This window comes from Cupressus sempervirens, chromosome 2 (assembly GCF_028749045.1).
Source record: "Cupressus sempervirens isolate cs-2001-9-10 chromosome 2, ASM2874904v1, whole genome shotgun sequence".
NCBI lineage: Eukaryota > Viridiplantae > Streptophyta > Pinopsida > Cupressales > Cupressaceae > Cupressus > Cupressus sempervirens.
This window is the reverse complement of record NC_143119.1, coordinates 3,875,649-3,898,757: the sequence shown is the minus strand read 5'-3', so window position 1 is coordinate 3,898,757 and position 23,109 is coordinate 3,875,649.

The window sequence follows — 23,109 nt, the reverse complement described above, 5'->3', positions numbered from 1 at the left end:
CATCCTTCTCCACAAAAATCTCAAGAGTCTCAAGATCCATAAGTATGTATGCCTTAACACCATCTTCATATCCTATGAAAGTACAAGGCCTTGGTGGTGGTGCCTTGCATCCTTTAGAAGATATGTTTACCCATGTTGGACAACCAAAGACTCTGAAGTGACTCACAACTAGTTTTTTGTCACACCATGCCTCAAAAAGATTCTTCCCATCTAGGGCATTATGAGGAGACCTATTAAGTATGTGGGTAGCACTGCTAATGGCTTCAACTTCAAGTGTAGGATCAAGAGACTTGGGTTGTATCATACAACTTGCCATGAACTTAAGAGTTCTAATTCTCATAGCTACAACATCTATGTTGTGTGGATTGAATGCTAGTGGATTCTGAAGATCAATACCCTCAAGTTGGCAAAAGTCTTTAAGTCTTCTATCCACATATCTACTTTTATTGTCCATCCGTAGAACCTTGATGGCTTTCCTTGATTTCTATTCAACATGACTCTTGAATGCTTGAAGCTGATCAAACACTTCATTCTTATGATGAAGAAAATAGACACATTTGTAACGTGAAAAGTCATCAATGAAAGTAAGGATGTAGCAACCCTAGCTGACTAATGTCACTGCAAAAGAACTTGCTAAAACCATGTGAAACAACTAACGAACAACTGGTGCTCTTGAAGACTTCCCTTTATCATACTTCTCCTCGAGATGCATATCCATAGAACATGATGAATACTCACCCTTAGAAAATTTGTTGTTAGGTAGACCTTTGACCATATGTTTTGAGCAAAGTTTCTACAAATAGCAGAAGGTAAGATGACCAAACCGCTCATGTCATAATTTGATTTGGGAATTGGATTGAGTTAACAAGGCTTTTGAAGGAGACTTAGGCACAAAGTGGGAGAAGGAATAAAGCCTCTTGTCATGATTGAATTTCCCCATTGCAACCAATGAATCATCTTTGAGACTATGCACCATCACTGAATCTAGAAGGAACTCAACTTTGGTGCCATCTCCAAGGTGAGTGATTTGGTAAATTAAGAGAAGATTAGAGCTTAGGTAAGGAACATAGAGAACTTATTTGAATTCCCCATTTTCTATCTCTACATGTCCTTTCCCTTCAACTTCCATTTTAGTATCATCTCCCACAAAGATGTGTGGTACCTGACTACTTCAATGAAGAAAAGTCTCCCTTTGAAGAACCCATATGATATGAGGCATCTGAGTCAAGAATCCATTCCGAAGAAGAACTTGTATTTGCCATAAGTGCTTGCCCTTTTCCCTTTGAAGAGGTTGGAGTTGAATCCTTGGAAGTACCTGGCACTTGAATTTTGTTCTTCTTGAGTAGGTTTTCCAACTCATCAATTCTCTTAGCCTTGCAATGATGCTCATCATGATTTGGCTTTTTGAAATATACACAAAAAAGTTTATCCTTCTTTTCATCACTTCCCTTCTTGTTAGAAGAAGAATTGCCTTGCTGTGAGGAGGATTTTTGTGTCTCAGATTGTAATTTTTGCTTCTACTGCTTGTTGTTGTTGTTGTTGTTAGAACCTTTTCCTCCTTGACTTGAGTGGTTCTCATTACTAGCTACCAATGCTTTCATCTTTGGTGATGTGAGAAGTCCCAAATCTATCAAGTGAGATTGTTCAAGAATCAACATCTCTACAAATGCATCAAAAGTAGGCTTTTTTAAAGCACTCCCCATGGTCAAATTGTGAGTATTATAACTTGAAACAAAGGAAGCATTCTCTAAAGGTAGCCTCTTTAGGATGTGATGAATCAACTTTTCATCCTTCATGGGATTTTCACAATCTTTAAGTAGTGCCCTAAACTTATTGGCTTTGTTGATGTAATCCTAAATTGTGTCAAAGTTTGTTTGGATCCAATAGAAGTAGATCATCCTCAATCTGAAAACCCTTTTCCTCATCCACCTTATCATACAATGCTTCAAGTTTGTCCCATGCAGGTTTGGATTCTTTGAAACTAGAAATGTGGAAGAAGAGATCTCTATGTACACAATTCCTGATTATTCCTAAAGCCTGTTGGTCTTGTTTTAACCAATCAATGAGTGCTGTAGCATCAGTGGGTTTGGGAATTGAACCATCAACATAAAGACTTAAACCTTTTTCCATTAATCTACTCCATGTAGAATAATTACGTGAAGTTAGAAGTGGACATTTAGGTGAACCCATGATACAAAAGAGTAAAAGAGCACAAAAGAGAGACACAAGAACACAATACACCCCCCCCTTTTCACTCAATCAAAAGACACCCCCTAAAAAAGATGCTTTTGGCACTTTATATGTAGTACATGTACAATAGGTCACTTGTCAAAATGTACAATGTGGACTTCTAATTTTGTTGTTTACAATTGCCTTTTGAGGCTCAAATTTGTCACTAAGCACTGTAGCTCAGATGTATAACAATTTTGAAAAGTAATCAAAGCAATATAATGCGAAAAAAACCCTGATTCTAAAAGTAAGAATTTTGTCCACACAACCCTATAATCTGATTGTAGATCTAGAAAGAAGATGAAAAATAATGCACTTTCAAAAAAAATAAAACCTAAAAATGTGTCCAGATGAGCTCATACAAAGTGTTTCAAGTTGCAAAATGCAGGATTGAATAGGTACAATCACCAAAAAAATGTAATTTTTGACAAATATTTGCACCAAAACTAAAAAAGAATATATCATTGAAGAATTCAGTAAATTCTATCCAAAATTAAAAAAATTGCACTTGATTTGGAGTCCGAATGACCGAGTTATGGGCTCTCAAATTTAGGCTGTCAAATCAAAACTGCATCTAAAGAGGGGTTCAGGCAGAAAATTGTGAGCTTAAATTTGATGGTCAAACAACCATCATAATAGTTATAAAATTTCAAGAAATGACGGTCAAACGGTTGTCAAGTTTAACACCATGTCTGGATGACGTTAGTGAAAAAAGACTCCTCTACTGATGTGGTAGGTTAATTGGCATACGACTCTACAGAACAATACACGTGGCACTATATGGAAAATGCACATATGGTGGTATAGATAGACAGATGTTGCCACGTGGTAGTATGACTTATGACACGTGTTGTACAATTTTGCGGAGTTGTCGCTACACAGTGGTTCGACATGACAGATGTAAGGATGCCTGCATGTAAGGTGATGTCCTAGTGGTGCTGGTGCCGAAGGGTGTATGGCTGCATCGTGGTTGTGTTGTTGCAGGTGGGAAACAGAAAACTTCTTCACTAGAAATTGTTTTTAGCCACGCTAGGAAAGTTGCAAACAATTGGCAGAAAATAGTGATGTAGATCTAGAGTTTTGTGTTGCCGACACCGAAGAAAATGCCCAGTGGACAAAACAACTTTGAATAGCTAGAAAGGTACTACATAGAGCTGACTTGTGTGAATAGAGCTAGAGCACGGAGGGTAGTGCCGGTGAACTAAAAAATGATGCTGAAAAGGTGTGCACATCGTCGAGATTTAGTGGTTTTTATTGCACATTGAGTGTGGGAACACCTTATAAGGTGTTTAAAAATAACTCTCCGCATAGTAAATAATCGGTTGCAATATACTTGTCAGTAATGTGGGGAGTATGTGCCAAAAATTTGCAAATCCGCTGCTAGCAATTTGTGTGATGCTCGCTAATTGGAATATTCCTGCAATATAGAATAAAATATTCCATGCAGGTTACAAGGTCGGGGTGTGACTACTTGGTATCGGTAATTTTTTTTTCCTCTATGAGGTCGCCTGGCCAAATTTTTTTCTTCAAAAAATCGATTTCAAAAAATCTATCCAAAAAAGTAGAGAAAAAATCAGATTTGAAAAATAATTAAATAGATCTGAAAAATGACCATATCCAAGTTGCAAATTGGGCCTTTAGGTGCCGATTTGTGAATTTTTTTTGCCTCACGATCAACTTTGGCATAGGATAGCCAAATTTATAGCCGATTTTCACCAAATTGACATTTTGAACATAATGGTGAGGTCCATTTTGACTCTTGATGCTCCCAATTTTTGTGGTACTCCAGATCTAGGTTGAGGTTCAAAAACAACAATGGTCTCAAATAGCTATATGAAGAGAGATTCTTCAAGCTCTGATACCATGTAAGAATTTTTCTTAGGGCAAGATTCACCTAAGATCAAAGAACTCAAACACAAGCACAATAGTAGACCAGAAAGAGTATGATCAGAATATCAATATGTATTCAATTGAATGTGAAAGTACACTAGGAGTGCTTGTATATAAAGGTCTTTGGAATGCTTCTGGAATGCATAGGAATCAGCAACATGATAAGTCATACAACCAAACACATGTCCACCAGATGTGAGTTATCCTCCATTAAGCATAAGAGTAAGTGTGCTGATGAAAGGATAAGCCTACAAAGGTGTAGCACACAAATTTATATTGTAGACACTATGTGCTAAAATAATAGTGCGAATAACTGTGTATTCTACATAACAACTCAATTAATGATGCAAACTCCATGTTGTAGACACTATGTGTTGAATTAGAGTTGCTCACTTCTGTGTTGTCAACATGAAAACTCATGAAAGTATGCAAACTCCTAAGTGTCTCACAAAATAAATAATAAAATAATGCATTAACCTAAGTAAACTTAAGTAAATTAGAAATAGTAAATATGTATTTAGACCAACAATCTCCAATACTCAATAGGTTATATCTCCTTTATCAACCCTCAAAATCCTTGTTTGTTGCATCTTCACAAGAACTTACATTCCAAGATTAGGAGATGACATGGAAAGACCTTTTTAAATGACTAGTGAAAACTTGGTTTAACTTCTCTTTGAACAAAATAAAGCTGAATTTTGTATACTTTTCGTATTTGTTTCAGTAAGTAGTAAGGCTTCAAAGTTTGGTGGTTTGACTAGAGGCTACATGTGTTGGAGATATTTAAGACTAAGATAAGTTACTGAGAGGGGAGGGGTGAATCAGTAACTTCTAAAACTTCAACAATTTCAACCATTCAATTAACATTTAATCCATCATCATATAAATTCCGATCTAATTGGATGAATAATAAACTAAAAGCATTCATAACACTAAGACACAAAGATTTGGTGACCCAAAAACCTTCCAAATAGAAAGTAAAACTAGGGTGGGGATGATACCCACAACTTTAGTAATGTAGTATAAAGTTAGCTTGTTAAAGCTTATATTGACCACTTCTGATGATCTGCCTTGTTAGGAGCAATGAGGACTGATAAGTCCACCTTGTGAAAGGATTTACAAACATACAATTAAGTATGCACTCAATAAAGAGATTTAGAAAAGACTGTTAGGTCTATCTTGTGAAAGGATTTTGACTAATCCATTTGTTAGGATGAAGCAGTAGTAAATCTCTAATCTAAAATTTAGTTTGTTGAATGAGATTCCTTTGTGTACTAATCACCTTTCTGTGATAGATATGTCTCTGCTGCTCCTCATGCTGTTATGGCCTTTACAATTTACTCCTTCTTTTCTCTGATATAATTCACAATCACATCTTCATATTTTTCACATTACATTGCATTCTTGGATATGAAACAATGCATTATATATATATATATATATATATATATATATATATATATATATATATATATATATATATATATATATATATATATATATATATATATATATATATATATATATATATATATATATATATATATATATATATATATATATATACATATCAATCCAATTATACAAATTAAAAGTCGGCCATCATACAAGTTAGCATAGATGTTACAAAGTTGGTCCACATGAAGACATTTGAGTTCTGAAGACTAACTTGGTGAGGTTCTAATACTCCGCATCCACTGTCAATACTTAGCATCCTCATGCATTTCATAGATGTAGAAGCTCGGTCCATGCTGATCACTTCTAAGTAGTCCTTAACTTGGTCTGCACTAGTGACTCAGTAGACATTTTGAAACTCATCATATAAATTGAGTCTCTTGATTTACACTTTATGACTCAGTAAACATTCTCACCTCAAACTCGGTATAAACTGAGTCTCTTGGTTAACACTGGGAAGCTCGGTTAACACTGAACTCTCATCACATACACTATGAACTCGGTGAACACTGTGCTACTCGATAACCACTGATAAACTTGGTATCAATTGAAATGCACGATTTACACTTCTAGTCTTCACATTAACTGAATCTTCTTAGTAACCACTAAGATTTGTCCAAAGGACTTGGTAGCAAATGTAGAACTCGATGAACAACTGAATTACATGGCAAACACTGAGAACTATACAATGAGCTCGGTAGCTATATACAATTTGAATAAGTGTGTGTCACTAATAACAAACTTGACTGATATGTCAACAATCTCCCCCTTTGGCATTAGTGACAAAAATACTTACCAACCAAAATTGAATACTTTATATCCATCACCATGTGATACTGGGTCGGTAGAGTATACTATATTTGAGATTTCTCAAAATTGGTTTTGTAACGTATATACAGTATACTATACATCTTTTTGCCATATACAACATGTCTTTCTGTAGATGTCTTATTGAAAGTTCTCCCCCATAGCATATTTCTCCTCATACTATGTGTCTTACTCCCCCATAACATATGGCTTTCCCCAATATATCTTTTCTCCCCCTTTTTGACAATAATGCCAAAGATTTATTCTATTTTATTTACATAGAAACACCAAAATGAGACAAAAATTCAGAATGTACCTTAAGAATTATTGCCAAGGTTTCATCCCAATTTTCCTATAGGACCTTACATGCATGAAGTGAAATTTGTACTTATGTTGACAATTCTATCATATGGTTCACAATAGAGAAGTTATTGTCATGAATTAGAGTTTTTGAATATGCAATATGTTTTTGCAGTGCATCCATGTTGGGAAGGATCATGTTTTATATGTCAATCAATGTGGATTTGATCCTTGCTTCTTCCCTTAGCAAATTTTCTTGCATTTCTAACAAGAAACTTATTTTCTGGAAGTGTGTAGAGCTTGAACTAGGGTCAAGTTGCAACTGCTAAGCACTAGCCCTTAGATCTTCATCTATTTTGGACAATTTGTCCTTTATTTCCTTTGTAAAACTAGAAACATCACATAGCTTCCCAAAAAGTGATGACACATTTAAACATGATGTTTCTAAATTGCCCAAAATTGTAGAGAGCTCTAGTTGATGAATGTAAATCTGCTGAACAATGTGCTCCAACACTTTATTGTTAAAACTTCTTTTTACCCTTCTCCACTAGCTTATCTTGTCCATTAGTGTCTTCATTGAATTTTTGGACTACTTCTGCTTGTTGATACAAATAGGTTGAGAAGAATCAATCTCAATTCCTATAGCCTCTGCCAAAATGTTCTTGGCATCTTCAATTATTTTATACTCTTTATCTCTCTCCTCTCTTAGCCTTTGCTGTTTAGCCTTCTTTTGGAGGAGTTCACCAAATGCATGCATTTGGTTTGGAGTAAGCTTGTAAATATCCCAATTAGGGATTACTATTTCCTCATCTAAATCAATGTCTTCCTCTATCTCCTTTCCTTTTCCCAAAAAAATTGTGCTCGGTTGAACCTTGGGCTCAAATTTCCTTAAACTTATTGCTTTTGTATCTAGAATAGAAACAATGGTAGAGATACTAGGGCTTGCAGTAAAAATTGATACTGTACTAACTAAAGGAATACTTATAGAAATACTTGAGGAACCCAAAATTGATGTGCTCAAAACTGTAGAACCCAAAACTAGTGTGCTTACAACTAAAAAAATCAAAATTGAAGTACTTAAGTTGGTAGATGAAGAAGGAATCTATAGCTTGGTAGATGAAGTGGAAGTCACTTCTCTTAGTGATGTGCTAAGCTGAGTAGGAACAAAGAGTGATTGGACATTTGATATATCACTAGCGGTCACAATCAAACTTGCTGATGTTGTCTCAACACTTGATGTTGACACTGGCTTGCTTGGAGATAGAGGAAGTGAGGTAATGACTGCTGCAACTATCTTGATTGGGTCAGTCTCCTCATCATCTTGTTTTTCTTCCTCAATGGCCTCTTGGCCTTGATCTTCTTCATCTTCTTCATTGTCAAAGTGAGTTACTTCTTCAACATTCTCTTCTTCATCTTTCTCCTTATCTTATTCTTCATCATCATCTTTGACATTGACTAGAAAATCACTTGGTTTATGTAATAAATATATATCCTTCCAAGTTTTTGTTACGTTCCTAACAACATGCTTAATGTCCTTGATCAAAACTAGACAAGTATTAAACTTTATAGTCAATTTTTCTTCATTTTTCTTCAATGACTCTTTTACCTCAGCATTTGATATGCTCGGTAATAATTACCTTAGGGTTTGTCCATATATGTCCTTGACAATTTGCATAGAAAAATCCCATCTTGGCTTTATCTTTTCTAATAATTCACTAGGAACTTGAGAAGTGAGCTGATCTAGTGAGTATTTCCATTTACCCATTTTATTCAATACCAGGTCTTCAACTTGCTTTTGCTCCTTTGCTATTCTAATCTCATATTTTAATGATTTAAATTTTTTGTTATGCCTGCTCCTTCCAATTGCTTTAATCTATCTTGGAAGGGGGGTGGAGGTTTTCTAAATATGATGTCTCCTCCTTTGTTAGCTTTCTTTCTTGACCTCCTGCTGAATATCGTAGTGGATGGTTTTGCTAGCTTGGTGATAATCACTTTTCTTTTCTTCTTTGAAGGTTCTTCTTCCTTAGACTCTTCCTTGTCCTTTGCTTCTTCACCTTGCTCATCCTTACTTTTTCCCTTAGAGTTATGTTACGTATAGAATGTTGGGAGAATTGGAAGAGGATCGAGAAGAGTCCTTAGCCCGTTAACAAAAGGGATGAACTTGATTTCAGTTTTTCAATCCTTCTTTTCCCTTTATTAACTACTAGAGGGAGCTTTATTTCAAGTTCAATCCTAGCCTTTGCTTCATCATACATTCCAAAGTATGCAACCTTAGGATCAATTGGTTCATTGATAAGAGCTTCAATGCTATGCTTTGCTTCATCAATGTTGACCTCATACCCAAGAGGTTGTACCGACAAAATTTTAGGCTTAACTACCTAAACATACACCTTATCACTATCCACCATGAAATATATATCATTTCTATAGTCTTCGACTAGCTTCTTGGGGATTCTAAACATGTTGTTCATTTTTTTCTTAAATACATCAAAATAATTGTCCATGATATTATTGTAATTTTCACGCATCTCAACAATATATTCATTGATCTGATAGAGCACATGCACATCTTTTCTCCATAGTATAGTGCCTTTAGAGCGACAGAATTTATGAACATAAAAGAATAGACAAGTCAACAAGGAACCAAACTTACATGGATTGTTCTTTGATGTTCTTATGCTTACCATGTTCTTGTTGAACAATCTCAGCAATAGCTCGGCAAGGTTGTACGATAAATTGTTCTTAACCACCTTGTAAGCTAAGTCCACAGCTTCACATGACACACTATTCAATCTGCACAAACTGTATATCTTGTGTGCAATGACGTGAATACCAAAATTCAATTCTGTAGTAGTGACACTGCTGATTTTCATTCCTCTACCATCCCATTCAGCTAGATTTTTCTTTTCTAGTTCTACCTGACCTAGGGTTTTTGTCATTTTGGCTTTGGCTAGCATAGGGATTTTATTGATTTGACGAATCGTCTTCTTGGTTATCACAATTGGTTGTTCTAGCCATAGCTGCCCATTATGCACCTGGCTGAGGATAAACCTAATCCATTTGAATTGAAATTCTCAAGGCATTTGAGGGATGCGTGTCAACCCTTTGGTTTCTAGATGTTGATGCTTGAGTTTTAGGACCCCATTCACACATAACTGACCTAGGGCATCATCCATTTCTAGTGTACCAATTTCTTGGATAATGCATTTGAAATGAGTGCGAATATCACTAATAAGAAGTACCTTGGGAGGAATTTGGGATTGTGCACCACTTGGATCTAGGGTTTTAGCATATGTAGGAGTGAGCTTGAAATTTGGCATCTTCCACTCAACTCCACAAACCAACATGTTAGATCCTCTCTTAACCTTGTTGTTGTTGGATGCCATTTTCACTTGGTAGGGTTTGAGAGAATTTGAAAGACTTTCGCTAGATATTTGCTCAAATTGCTTTGATTGCACTAAAAATCACTCTTCGCAATAGCACTCAAAATTTCATGGTAAGAAATGATTTTGATTCCATGTCTTTTGCTAAAATTTTTCCATTAATGCTCAGTACAAAAGTAGATATGTTGACAAATTGTCATCCACTACTTGGCATTGAACACTCGGCGAAGTCTTCATGACTTGGTAACCATAGGTATGTTTATTACTCCTAACCTCACTTGGTAGAGTCTATGACCTGACCTCACTTGGTAGAGAAGTAACTTGATAGCAATTAATACCGATCTCACTCAGTGATCCCTTTGTATCTTGAATATAGATTTAGATCTTTATCATCTTTCAATCTGGAACTATTTTGGATGTCTTCTTTGATAGCTTAGTTCTAGTTCTCCCTTGAGAACTTAATTAGAAATGGTAGAGTCACCCATTTCTTGAGTGACTTGACCATCGTTGCTTGAATTTGTATCCTTGGTAGACTTAGGAACCCATTGCTGTCTCATTTGTTTTTGAATGTTATCAGCTTTTGCCTTCTTCTCATCTTCAATTCTACCAGGATTCATGTAGTTTTTGGCAAGATGTCCAAGTTCTATACAAATGAAATATCTTTTGGTAGAATCTCTTTTCCTCATATGACGTTTAACACAATTCATACCAATGTGTCCAAATTCTCCACAGTAATGACATTTGCACCTAGTGTTGTAGTCCCATCCAAATATTGCTTTCACAATTTGCTTTGCTGGATTCAATACCTTGATTTTGCATTATGTTGACTTGTGTCCATATTTCTTACATTTGCGACATTTTCCTTCAAATCTTGGTTTCTCTTTGCATCCATTAGCTCTATGACCATGCTGATTGCAATTGTATTTTTCTTTTCCATTACTTCGGTACTTTTTTGATGTATGACCTGTCTTGCCATAGTGATTGCAAGTAGGTCTTTGGTTCTTTTGAGCTCTTTACTTGGATGACTCTCCTTCCTCTGTATATCCAATTCCTACTTTTCCTTTTTTCCTATAGATGTTTTTCTCATTCAATTGATTCATGTTTGCTTGAGATTTCATCATTCTTTCATTGATTTTCTTTTCAGAGTTTAGATCATTCCTGAATCTTTCATTGATTTGTTTTTCAAATTTTAGATTATTTTTCATTCTTTCATTGATTTGCCTTTCAGAATTTAGATCATTCCTTATTCTTTCATTTTCAAATCTTAGGCTCATGATTTCTTTATTCGCATTGGAGAGCTGATCAATAAGGTCTGCTTGCTAAAGGGATTGGTTCTAGACTTCATTGTTCCTTCCATCTATCTCTTCTTTTATCTTATTTCTCTACTCCAAGACTTCATATAACCTTACTGACTAAATTTCTTGTTGTCTTCTTAGCTTTCTTACTTCTTCATGTAGGGAACCATTATTTTCTAGGAGTTCTTTGATTGCTTCATTGGCTTCATCTGAATTGCTTAAATGAAGGTCTTCAATTCTTTCTTCAATGTAGAGTTGATCATTCATTTGAGTTGCTCTTTTTCTTTCTTGAGTTGGGCAATGGCCATTTCTAAATCCAACTTTTCATTGTCAATGACTTTTTCAAGTTTGAATATCTTCATGGCCTTGATCTTTGCTCAAGTTGTTAAGCTTTTTCCTAAGAACCAAAAATGTCTGGTACCAATTTTTGAAAATATTTAAGACTAAGCTAAGTTACTGAGAGGGGAGAGGTGAATCAATAACTTCTAAAACTTTAACAATTTTAACCATTTAATTAGCATTTAATCCATCATATAAATTCTGATCGAATTGCATGCATAAGAAATTGAAAGCATTCATAACACTAAGACACAAAGATTTGGTGACCTAGATACCTTCCAAATAGAAAGTAAAACTGGGGTGGGGATGATACCCACAACTTTAGTACTATAGTATAAAATTAGCATATTAAAGCTTACATTGATCACTTTTGGTGATCTGCTATGTTAGGAGCAATGAGAACTTCTAGGTCCATCTTGTGAAAGGATTTACAAACATACAATTAAGTATGCATTCGGTAAAGAGATTTACAAAAGACTGTTAGGTCTACCTTGTGAAAGGATTTTGACTGATCCACCTATTAGGATGAAGCAGTAGTAGATCTTTGATCTACAACTTAGTTTGCTGAATGAGATTCCTTTGTGTACTGATCGCTTTTCTAGGATAGATATATCACTGCTGCTCCTTATGATATTATGGCCTTTACAATTTGCTCCTACTTTTCTCTGATGTAATTCGCAATCACATCTTCATATTTTTCACATTACATTGTATTCTTCGATACGAAACAATACATTACATATATATATCAATCCAATTATACAAATTACAAAGTCAGCCATCATACAAGTTGCCACAAATGTTACAAAGTTGGCCCATATGAAGACATTCAGGTTCTAAAAACTGACTTAGTGAGGGTTTGATACTTGGCATCCACTGTCAATACTCGACATCATCATGCATTCAGTAAACATAGAAGCTCGGTCAATATTGATCACTTCTAAGTAGTCCTAAACTCAGTCTGCACTGGTGACTCGGTAGACATTGTGAAACTCGTCATATAAATCAAGTCTCTTGATTTACACTGTATGACTTGGTAAACATTCTCACCTTGAGCTCAGTATAAACTGAGTCTCTTGGTTAACACTGGGAATCTCGGTTAATAATGGACTCTCATCACATACACTGTGAAATTGGTGAACACTACACTACTCAGTAACCACTAATAAACTTGACATCAACTGAAATCCATGGTTTACATTGCTAATCTTCACATAACTAAATCTTCTTGGTAACCACTGGGATTTGTCCAAAGGACTCGGTAGCAACTATAGAACTTGGTGAACAACTGAATTACATGGCAAATGTTGAGAACTATACAATGAGCTCAATAGCTATATACAATATGAATAAGTGTGTATCACTAATAATAAACTTGACTAATATGTCAACAACATGTTTGAAAGTTCAAATGGAGTAGCACAAGCATAGGTCGCATTAATACCTTTTTCTTTTCTTACAATTTTTGGTAAATATTTCTTTTTTGGTTATAACTCTATATGTTTTGCAAATCGTGAAGAATAAAAAATAAAAAATAAGAAGACAAAGGGTTAAACATAGGAGTGATGTGTTTCTCAGAGCCAGAAGGCTACTGGTTTGTTGGGGTCTGGAAGGACCTCAATAAAAGGAAATATGGTTATGCCCTCCACTTCTAATTTATCAAGGACGAACCTTCCTGTGGCTTTTTCTCAGGTTGCTAATGTTCCTGTTGCAATCTCTTCCTTTGTCTCAGGGATTTCTAGGACTGGCTCTGGTGTTGCTGATTTACGGTGGTAGAAGGCTACTTTTTTGGTGGAGGATGGATGGACCAAAGTAAAAGGAAAAAAGATCAAGCCCTCCACTGCCTCTTTTGATATGGCATTACGTTCTCAAAAGAAGGGATCTAAAGGCAAAGGTTGGCTGGCTTTTGTTGGCCTGTTGTTCTTTATTTTTTCCCCTGACTTTTGGCCTGTTTTTCTTTGTAGCGTATCATGGTTGGGGACTTTTTTCCCTTTTCTTCTTCGGGTTTTAGGAGCCTAGTCTAAACCTGTGTTGGTGACTGTTGAGAAGCCACAATGGTCACCTTTTGTTTGGTGATTTGAAGTACTAGCCTTTTGTTTGGCCGTTGTCCTTTGGCTGGGATTTAATTGCTTATTTTCAGCCTTTTGTATTGTTTTAACTTGGGTTTTAGGATCCTTGTAAAACCTGTTTATCTAATAAAAAACATAGGAGTGATGTTTGCTAAATCATTTGTTTTTATTTTATTTTGTGAACCCATCTAGCAAGAGTGAAGCTAGGACATTGTTAAGGAATTTAAAGGTTACTGTGTTGGTCTATAAGATGGATTTATGGCTACAACTTATAACTATTGTTTTTCCTATATATCGGTTATTGAGCAAGCCTACATGTCTTGTTCTTGAGGAACTTGGAAAGAGTTTATCATTTTGAGATAGCAGTTAGATTAAATGACAGAGTTTGGGTAATAGACCTTCTAAATTTTTATATTTTGAGATGAGTAATTTGAGATTGTCCAACAACTTAAGTTTTTTCTCTTTTTGAATGAGTTAAGGTGAATGATCCATCTCCTTCTATGGTCATTCTTGTTTCACATGCCATCATGAATGCAAACAATGTGAGTGGGGTTCAACAAAAAATTATGGTTCAGAGAGAGTTCAATAATGGGGATCTTTAAGGGTACGTTTATCTGGGAATTGTTTATTCAAGTAATTGTGATGTAATTAATTGTTAATGACTATAGAAAATTAATTTTATTTGTTGCAACTCTATTTGACTATGGAATCTGGATACACTCACAACTATTGGAGATGCTTCCAAAATGGTAAGCAATTCTTCATGGATTTAGCATTTAAAAGCTTCTATTTTTTTTTTTTTTTGAAATATTGGAGAATTGATCTAATTAGAATAATAGCACAAGTCAATTTTTGGGATTTTGTTTTAACTTATGCCAGAAGGTGCATTTCAGTCAAAGGATGCTTGGTGAATATTGTGACTTAGAAACCATCTATTCATAACTTTTTGGCCAAGAAAGATATTTGATCAGTTGGGCACTAGAGAAAATACATCTACCTTAGACACCTCACTACAAACTACTCAAGGTCATCACTCATATTTTCAAACACAATGTCAACTCTAAAGCATTAATTATATCCTAGAAATCATAAAATTGATTTAAAATGTCACCTTGCCATCCATCAAGAACAATTTGTGTTTAATAATAGGGTTTTACATCTAAATGATCTACATTTGACTATGTCATCTAGAGTGCTTGTCTTGCATGTAGTTTTTCCCTCTTGAGTGCCCTTTTTTCTCTGCTTGCACATATGTGTGTGATTATTTGCTCAAAGGTACGTTGAACTTTTGATCTAATTTAGATTTTGGTTTTCCCATCTAAGCTTGAGATATAAAGCAAAGTTTTCTTTTTGTTTCATTAAATTATACTAGCATTGGTGGTACATTTTAACCAATTAGTGTTACATCTTGTTTTTAATTCTTATTTTTAGATTTTCCTTAGATATTATATGATTAAATACATAAATGTTTATTTAATGGACATTTAACATGAAAACAATCAATATTTTTTTTGGTCAATAATAATATATCATTTATTAATATCAAAGAGGCAATTACAGTATGAAAAGGCCCCTTTCTATACTATATAGGCCATCCATGCCAACACTAAACTTCGAACATCCACACTTAATTAAAGAGTCCACATTACATAATAGAAACAAGAAAAATACAGACCAAAACAACCCATCAAAATGCCCTTATTGATGTTGTCGCTAGTAGCTGTGCTTTTGTTGTAAATTAATCATCCTCAAAACTAGTTTTGCACAAAAAAATAATCTTCACCTTGCTTCAAGCTATTTTTTTCTGTCACCACCATCCACTATTTCATCCATCACCCTGCCCAGCTTCCATCACCTTTCTTTTATGTTTGCTTATCATCCACCAGATGAGAAAACAACCCTGCTTGAATCTTCAATCTTGGGAATCCTCGATAAAAGGTTAACAAAAAACCAAAATTGCTACCCTCCAAATTCCATCAAATCATACCCCTGAGGGAAAAACCACCCTCACCACCATTCTATGTTGACGATGGCCATCAGTGCAATGACAATGGGGAGGAGTTACATTAACCCTCCTCACTTGTCTGCCCTACCTTTCCTGGAAAGACTAAATTCCATCCACCAGCTTGAGCCATTCCTCCATAATTTTCCCTTTATAAGCCTTTCTATCTACACAATTTGGCCACCTAATGAAACCAAATTTACCAATTTTATCACCTTCAACTTCTTCTTCAAAACACTCCCTATAGTCAAAACCATGCCTTGGCCACACCCATTCTAGTAGTGAACCCACACCCACTATTAGGTCTTTTGGAAACAAGGAATTCATAACCCACTTCACCTCTTCTTCGGTAAAATCCAACTCCAAACCCCATGCCATGACCATCATTGTAATGTCCATATTTATCTTCCAATGATGGATAGAGTTTTGAAACAAATCCCTTAGTTTTCCTTTCACTACAACTATCACCTCTAGCATTATACAAAGGGGCAGCAAACAAAGGTGTTGATTCTGCACCAAGCCATAAAGAGCCTTTGTCACCCACTAGTCTAAAATGTAAATGTGGCCTCCATCTCCTAAACTTTCTATTACTTTCTTTTCAGTCTTTCTTGAGCTAGCTTGCATGAATAAAATTGAAAAAAAAACATCTACTTATCTATTAAAAACCTCACCCACCTACTCTCAAAAAAATAAATGCTCGAAACTTACATCATCTCCTATCAGGCCATCATCAACTTGCCAATTTTTCAAAGCATCCCTTTTAAGGATCAAAATCTTTCTTTAGATTTTCTACTACTTTTCATCAATGTCACTGCTAGACATTCCACATCATCAACCCATCCCATCAACTTTTCCAAAGATTTCAATTTTTTTAAAACAAAATCAAATTAATAAAAAATTATCATCCCAATGGTTACACCATTGAAAATAAAAGTTCCCCTGCTCAAGATAATATGTAGCCCATTTAGAAAGTCTATCTGCCTCTACATTCGCTTCCCTAAACACACGGTTGAATTTAAAATCTTGCAAATTTTCTAACTCATTATTTATTGCTATCACAAAATTTTCTAAATGCCATGCAAAAATATTATTCCTTTTTATAGCCTCAATCACTAAAAGTGAATCTCATTCCAATCACACTTTTTGACTACCAACTCTCTTAGCACATTGCATTTCCAGTAAGGCTGCTTGAAACTCAGTCTCATTATTTGTTTCATCTAGTAAGAAATTATCCCCAACACTACCATTTCCCCAACATGATTTCTAACAATAAAACCAACCCCTGACCTCCTAGGATTCCCATTTTCTACAGCATCAAAATCTTCCTTTACTCATCCATCTTTTGGTGGTTGCCATTGTGCATTAGATCAATTGACTAAGTTCATTTTACCCTTAACCAAAACCCCAATTATTGTAATCTTAATCCTTGGCTAGACTCTATGAATGACCTTGTCATCCTTAGTAAAAACACACTGATTTAGCTCTTTCGTAAAAACAACAATGCTTATGAACTCCTCTATTTGTTGCTCCATAATTTTTACCACCTTCTTAGGAATATTTAGACACATCATTGAAAAAATAGGAACAACAACCATTATCAACTTTAACATTAGAATATGCCTAGCAGGGGTTAACCACCTTTCTTTCCACTCTTCCACCTTCTTCAAACACTTTTCCACTAAGGTTGCCAAACATCCCCTTTATTTCTCCCTTGAAACAAAGGAATCCCAAGATACTGACTAGGTAAAGTCCCCTATTTTAAGTTCAAAATCCTACAAATAGAAAGTTGTTTACTAATAGGAGTTTTGAAAAAGAAAATTTCAGATTTTTTCCCATTAATCTTTTGCTTAGACACCATCCCATATAGTTATAAATTCTGTTTCATAACCCTAGCTTCCTTTTTTGTGGCTTCCCTTGCCAAAACAGTGTCATCCACAAACTGTAGGTGTGACACTGCATCAATCCCCTCAACTACCATTACCCCTCTCCAATGCCCATCTCTCCTTTTCACCACAATAATCCTTCCCAATACCTCTACCAAGATAATAAAAAGGAATAGGGATAAGGGATCCCCTTTTCTTAGACCTTTCCTTAATTCAAAAAAACCTTGAGGGCTCTCATTTACTAAGACTGAGAACCTAGCAAAGGATATACTACCTTGCACCCATCTTATCCATCTAGGCTCAAAGCCAAAATTTTCAAGGACTTAGTAGAAATTCCCTATTAACTTCACCATAAGCCCTCTTGATATCCAATTTGACCATCATTTTACTCAGCTTTAAAACCCTAATAGAATAGATCAATACATCAACAATAATAACACCTTTACAAATGGATCTACTAGGAGAAAAACCACTCTGTTCCAAAGATACTACTGAGTTCAAAACACCTTTTAACCTATTTACAATAACTTTGGAAATAATCTTATATAAAGTATTACATAGAGAGATAGGTCAAAAATCCTCAAAATTCCCACAAGCATCTTTTTTTGGCACCAAGGCAATAAAAGTATTTTTCAAATCTTTCAGCGCAAACCCCCTTTTCCTCGATTCTTCCACCACCTCCTAAATCTCATTCTCCAAACAATCCCAAAAAGATCTAAAAAAATGCGTCAATAACCCATTAGGGCCTAGACTATTATCCCTTCCTATCCCCTTTAAAGCAATAAGCACTTCCTCTTTGGACACTTTTGCCAAAAGCGCTTTTTTCTATTATTCTGTCACACAATTTGGAATATAGTCTAATACTAGGGCCAAGTCCATAGACTCACCTTGTTCAACCCTACCTTTGCTTTGAAAAAAGGAAATAACTTCCACCTTAATTAGCTCCAAATCTTTCAATAAAACACCCTCCCTGTTCTTAATGAAAAAAATATTGTTACGAGCCCTTCTCACTTTGACCGAATTATAATTTTTTTGTGTATTTTTGTCACCTTCATTTAACCAAGTTTCTTTGGATTTTAGGTGCCAAAAAACCTCCTCTCTTACCAAGACCTATTCATATTCTTTCTTTAACATTTTTTTCCTCTATGAAATCTTCCTCCACCATTCCCCACAAAATTACTTTGTCATTTAATTTCTTTATAAATTCTTCTAACTCCAATTTCTTGCTAAAAATGTTCTGAAAAGACTCCCTATTCCAAACTTTCAACTTTCCTTTATGAACTGCAATTTTTTGAAGAAAACAAAGGCCTTGTTTCCTTTGAAATAAGGAGCATTTTTCCACCAATGCTCTACCAACTCCTTAAATCCATCAACCCTTAACCATATTGCTTCAAATTTAAAGGGGCACCTGTTCGGAGAGAAATCCTCCTATAGCCTAAACCCAATAGGGAAGTGATCTGGCCCATGAATAGGTAGAATTTTAGCCTTCACCATCCAATTTATACTAGACCAATCTCCCCTCCCCTACCATTCCCCCCTTAAAAAAAAGAAGAATATCTCAAAATTTTTCTACAATATTAACAAATTTTAATATCCTATTTGTCCATGTAAACTCATCTTGCTTAAGGGGAATGCCCATAAGGCCATTTCTTGCCACAAAGGTAGAAATGTCTTGATCAACCAATCTCCACCCTTTCCCACCTTATTTCTCTCTAGGAAAGAGAATATAATTAAGTCCCCCCCCACCCCTCCCCCCTCCCAAAAAAATAAATAAATCTCATCTTGCAAAGCCTCCATCAATGTCGATAGAATCAAACATGACACCATCTTTTCCCTACTTTGTGTTGGGCCATTGACATTTATCACATTAAATTTCACATCTATTTTTTTTGATCTTATCTTTAACTATTTCCAATTGATCCCATGTTGCATAACTACAAAATCATCTGAATGTTCCTTCGATAACACACCAACACCCCCAGATGCTCCTACAGCCTCAACCCACTCACTACTCCACCTTCCAAACCTTCTTTTTCTCCATATTAAATCCTCCCTTTGATATTAGTTTCCTGAAAAAGACCAACATCTAGTTTCGCTTGATCAAGGCCTCTCTTGATCAAGCATAATTTTTTTAGGGGTATTGCAACCCCTGACATTTCACGAAAGGAGCTTCATCCTCTTGGGAAGAGGCATTCTGCCTTCCCAATTTAAGTTTTCTTTGACATTTCATACTTCTAGCTATCTAGATCAAAGCATTTAAAGTCCTCTTGCCCCTCTTTTGGATTTCCCCAACCTTTATTTTCTAGGTTTTCCTTTCTATTTGAGATAAAGTTCTCTTATCCTTTAAAGTTATATTATCAGAAAGCCCAAAAAAATCCTACTCCCCCATTAGTTGATCATCCTTTGCATATTCCTCCTCCTCCAAGTTGTCCTCAAAGCTATTATCCACATTAAATGATCCCTCCAAGTTCCTAATTGGGGAAATCTAAATATCTTTAACTCTTTCAATTTATTAGCCTAGTCCACCTTCCTCTTGTAACATGTTGTTATCTAGTTCCTCCAAACAAGACAAAGCCCCCCATGGCTTCTCCAATTTTCTTTTGAAACACTTCTTCATCCTTTGCTCAAGAGCTCCATCCTTTATTCTTTGCTAGGAATCCCCCCTCCCATAATCATTTCCTTTCCTTCCCAACACTTCAAATCCCCTGCTATCACTCTTTGGACATTTTTGAAAAACAATCAATGTCATGTATGTTTAAAAAATCAATATATTATGTACGTTGGGGGTTATATTTATTAGGAATTTTTAAAATTAATTAATTAATTTATTTTAGTTGCAGGTTATTATATTTGAGGTAGGAATGTTTGTTTGTGATTGAGTTGTAATATGTTTAGGCATGTTTTTAATGTTGGCATAAAGGTATTTTCCATTAGTGACAACATTCATTATATAGTTCAAACCGAGCGCCGAAGACACAGTTCAAACCGAGCATCGAAGACACAGTTCAAATCGAGCGTCGAAGACACAGTTCAAACTAAGCGTTGAAGACACAGTTCAAATCGAGCGTCAAAGACACATTTCAAACCGAGTAAAGTTGCACTTAGTGTTAACCGAGTGGAGTGTTAACCGAGTAAAGATAGAAGCAGTGTTAACCGAGTAAAGATGGACGTAGTGTTAACCGAGTGAAGATGTACTTAGTGTTAACCAAGTAAAAGATGGACTCATTATTGACCGAGTGAAGAAGGACTTAGTGTTAATCGAGCTCAGTTGGTTAACAAAGAAATTAGTTTTTACCGAGTGACACTATATCTACCGAGTCACCAATGGTTATCGAGTTCCAGGCAACGTTGTATGACTAGTATGAACCAAGCCCCTACCTCTACCAAGTGCATGATGATGCCGTATAATGTAGTGGATGCCATGTATCAGAAGGTCTTCAAGTCTGTCTGAAGAACCTGAGTTTATTTTACTATTTGGCCGACTTAGTTATATTTTGTTTACTTCTGTTCAGCCGACCTTGCATCTATAATTACTGAAATGGTATATATATGTGTATAATACAAAGTTGTAATTGTTGTAATGGATAAGAGACATGTATGAATATGTACATATTGTGATACAAGAGACAGATGCGAATTCAGTAGCAGAGCAATATATTAGGAAGGTTCACAAGGTGCAGTAAAGATTTCATCAATCACAAGAGGTGATTATTGCAAAGGATCTAATCAAGGTATATGTAGATCTGATTGGTTCATCCTAACAGGTGAATCATCTAGAAATCCTCTAACAAGGTAGACTTAACAGTCTTTTTATAAATCTCCTAACAGAGTGTATACTTGTAAAGTATGTTTTAAATCCTTTAACCAGGCGGATCTAGCAATCCTCTTTGCTCCTAACAAGGCAGATCACTAGAAGTGATCATTGTATGCCTTAACCGGCTAACTTCCTACTGCAGAAAAGAAGCTTTGTGGGTTTCATCCCCACTCCAATTTTACTTTCTATTTTGGAAGGTTTCTGGGTCACCAAAATCTCTGTGCATATGTGTTATGAATATTTATTTATCTCTTGCATGCATCAGATTAGGTGAATGAATGATTTTCCAGTTTATGCTGAATTAACTTAAAAGTTGTATTGTTACTGATTCACCCCTCCCCTCTTAGTAACTTGTTATATCTTGAATATTTCCAACAATTGGTATCAGAGCTATTTGGTTCTCAGGACAAAGCTTGACAGCTTGAGCAAAGATCAAAGTCAATGGAGATATTCAGACTGGAGAAAGTTATAGAAAATGAAAAGTTAGATCTAGAAATGGCCATGGTTCAACTCAAAGAAGCAAAGGAACATCTTTCTCAATCCCTAAAAAGAAGAAAGGAACTTGCAAGACAAATGAATGACCATCTTTATGTTGAAGAAAGGATTGAAGATTTGTTACCATCAAGTAATTGAGAAGAAGTTGAAAAAGCAATCAAAGAACTTCTAGAAAAGAATGGATCTCTACAAGAAGAGGTAAGAAAGCTTAAAAGAGAGCAAGAAATACAATCAATCAGGCTATGTGAAGTTTTGGAACAAAGAAACAAAGAACAAGAAGAATTGGAAGATAGAAGTCATGAAATTCATAATCAATCCCATCAGCATGAAGATCTTATAGACCAACTCTCTAATGCAAATGAAGAAATCAGGATTCTCAGAGCACAAAATGAAAGAATAAGGAATGATTTAAACACTGAAAAGCAAATCAATGAAAGTCTACAGAGTGACTTAAGAACTGAGAGACAAATCAATGAAAGCTTGGAAAATGACCTAATCTCTGAAAGGCAAGTCAATGAAAGAATGATGAAATCCCAAACAGATATAAATCAATTAAATCAAAAAAATGAGGAAAACCTTCATAGAAAAAAGGGTAAAGTTGGTCTTGGATACAAGGAAGAAGGTGAATCCTCCAAAAAAGGTGAACAAAGGAATAAAAGACCCACTTGTAATCACTGTGGCAGGTTAGGACATACATCAAACAAATGCTAGAGCAATGGGAAAGCAAAATTCAGTGGCAAATGCTTCAATTGCAATCAACATGGTCATAAGGAAAATGAGTGTAAAGAAAAACCAAAATTTGAGGGCAACTGTCACAAATGCAAAAAGCATGGTCACAAAGCATTCCAATGCAAAACCAAATCATTCAATCCAGCTAAATAGATTGTCAAAGCCATATTTGGATGGGACTACAACACCTAGTGCAGATGTCACTATTGTGGAGAATATGGACATTCTGGCATAAATTGTGCTAGACATCACCTAAGGAAAAAGGACACTACAGTAAGATGCTATACATGTACAAAAATTGGTCATATAGCTAAAAATTGCATGAATATCAAAAGAATTGAAGATGAGAAGAAAATCAAAGCAGACAACATTCAAAAGCAAATGAAGCAACAGTGGATTCCAAAATCTACCGAGAAAAA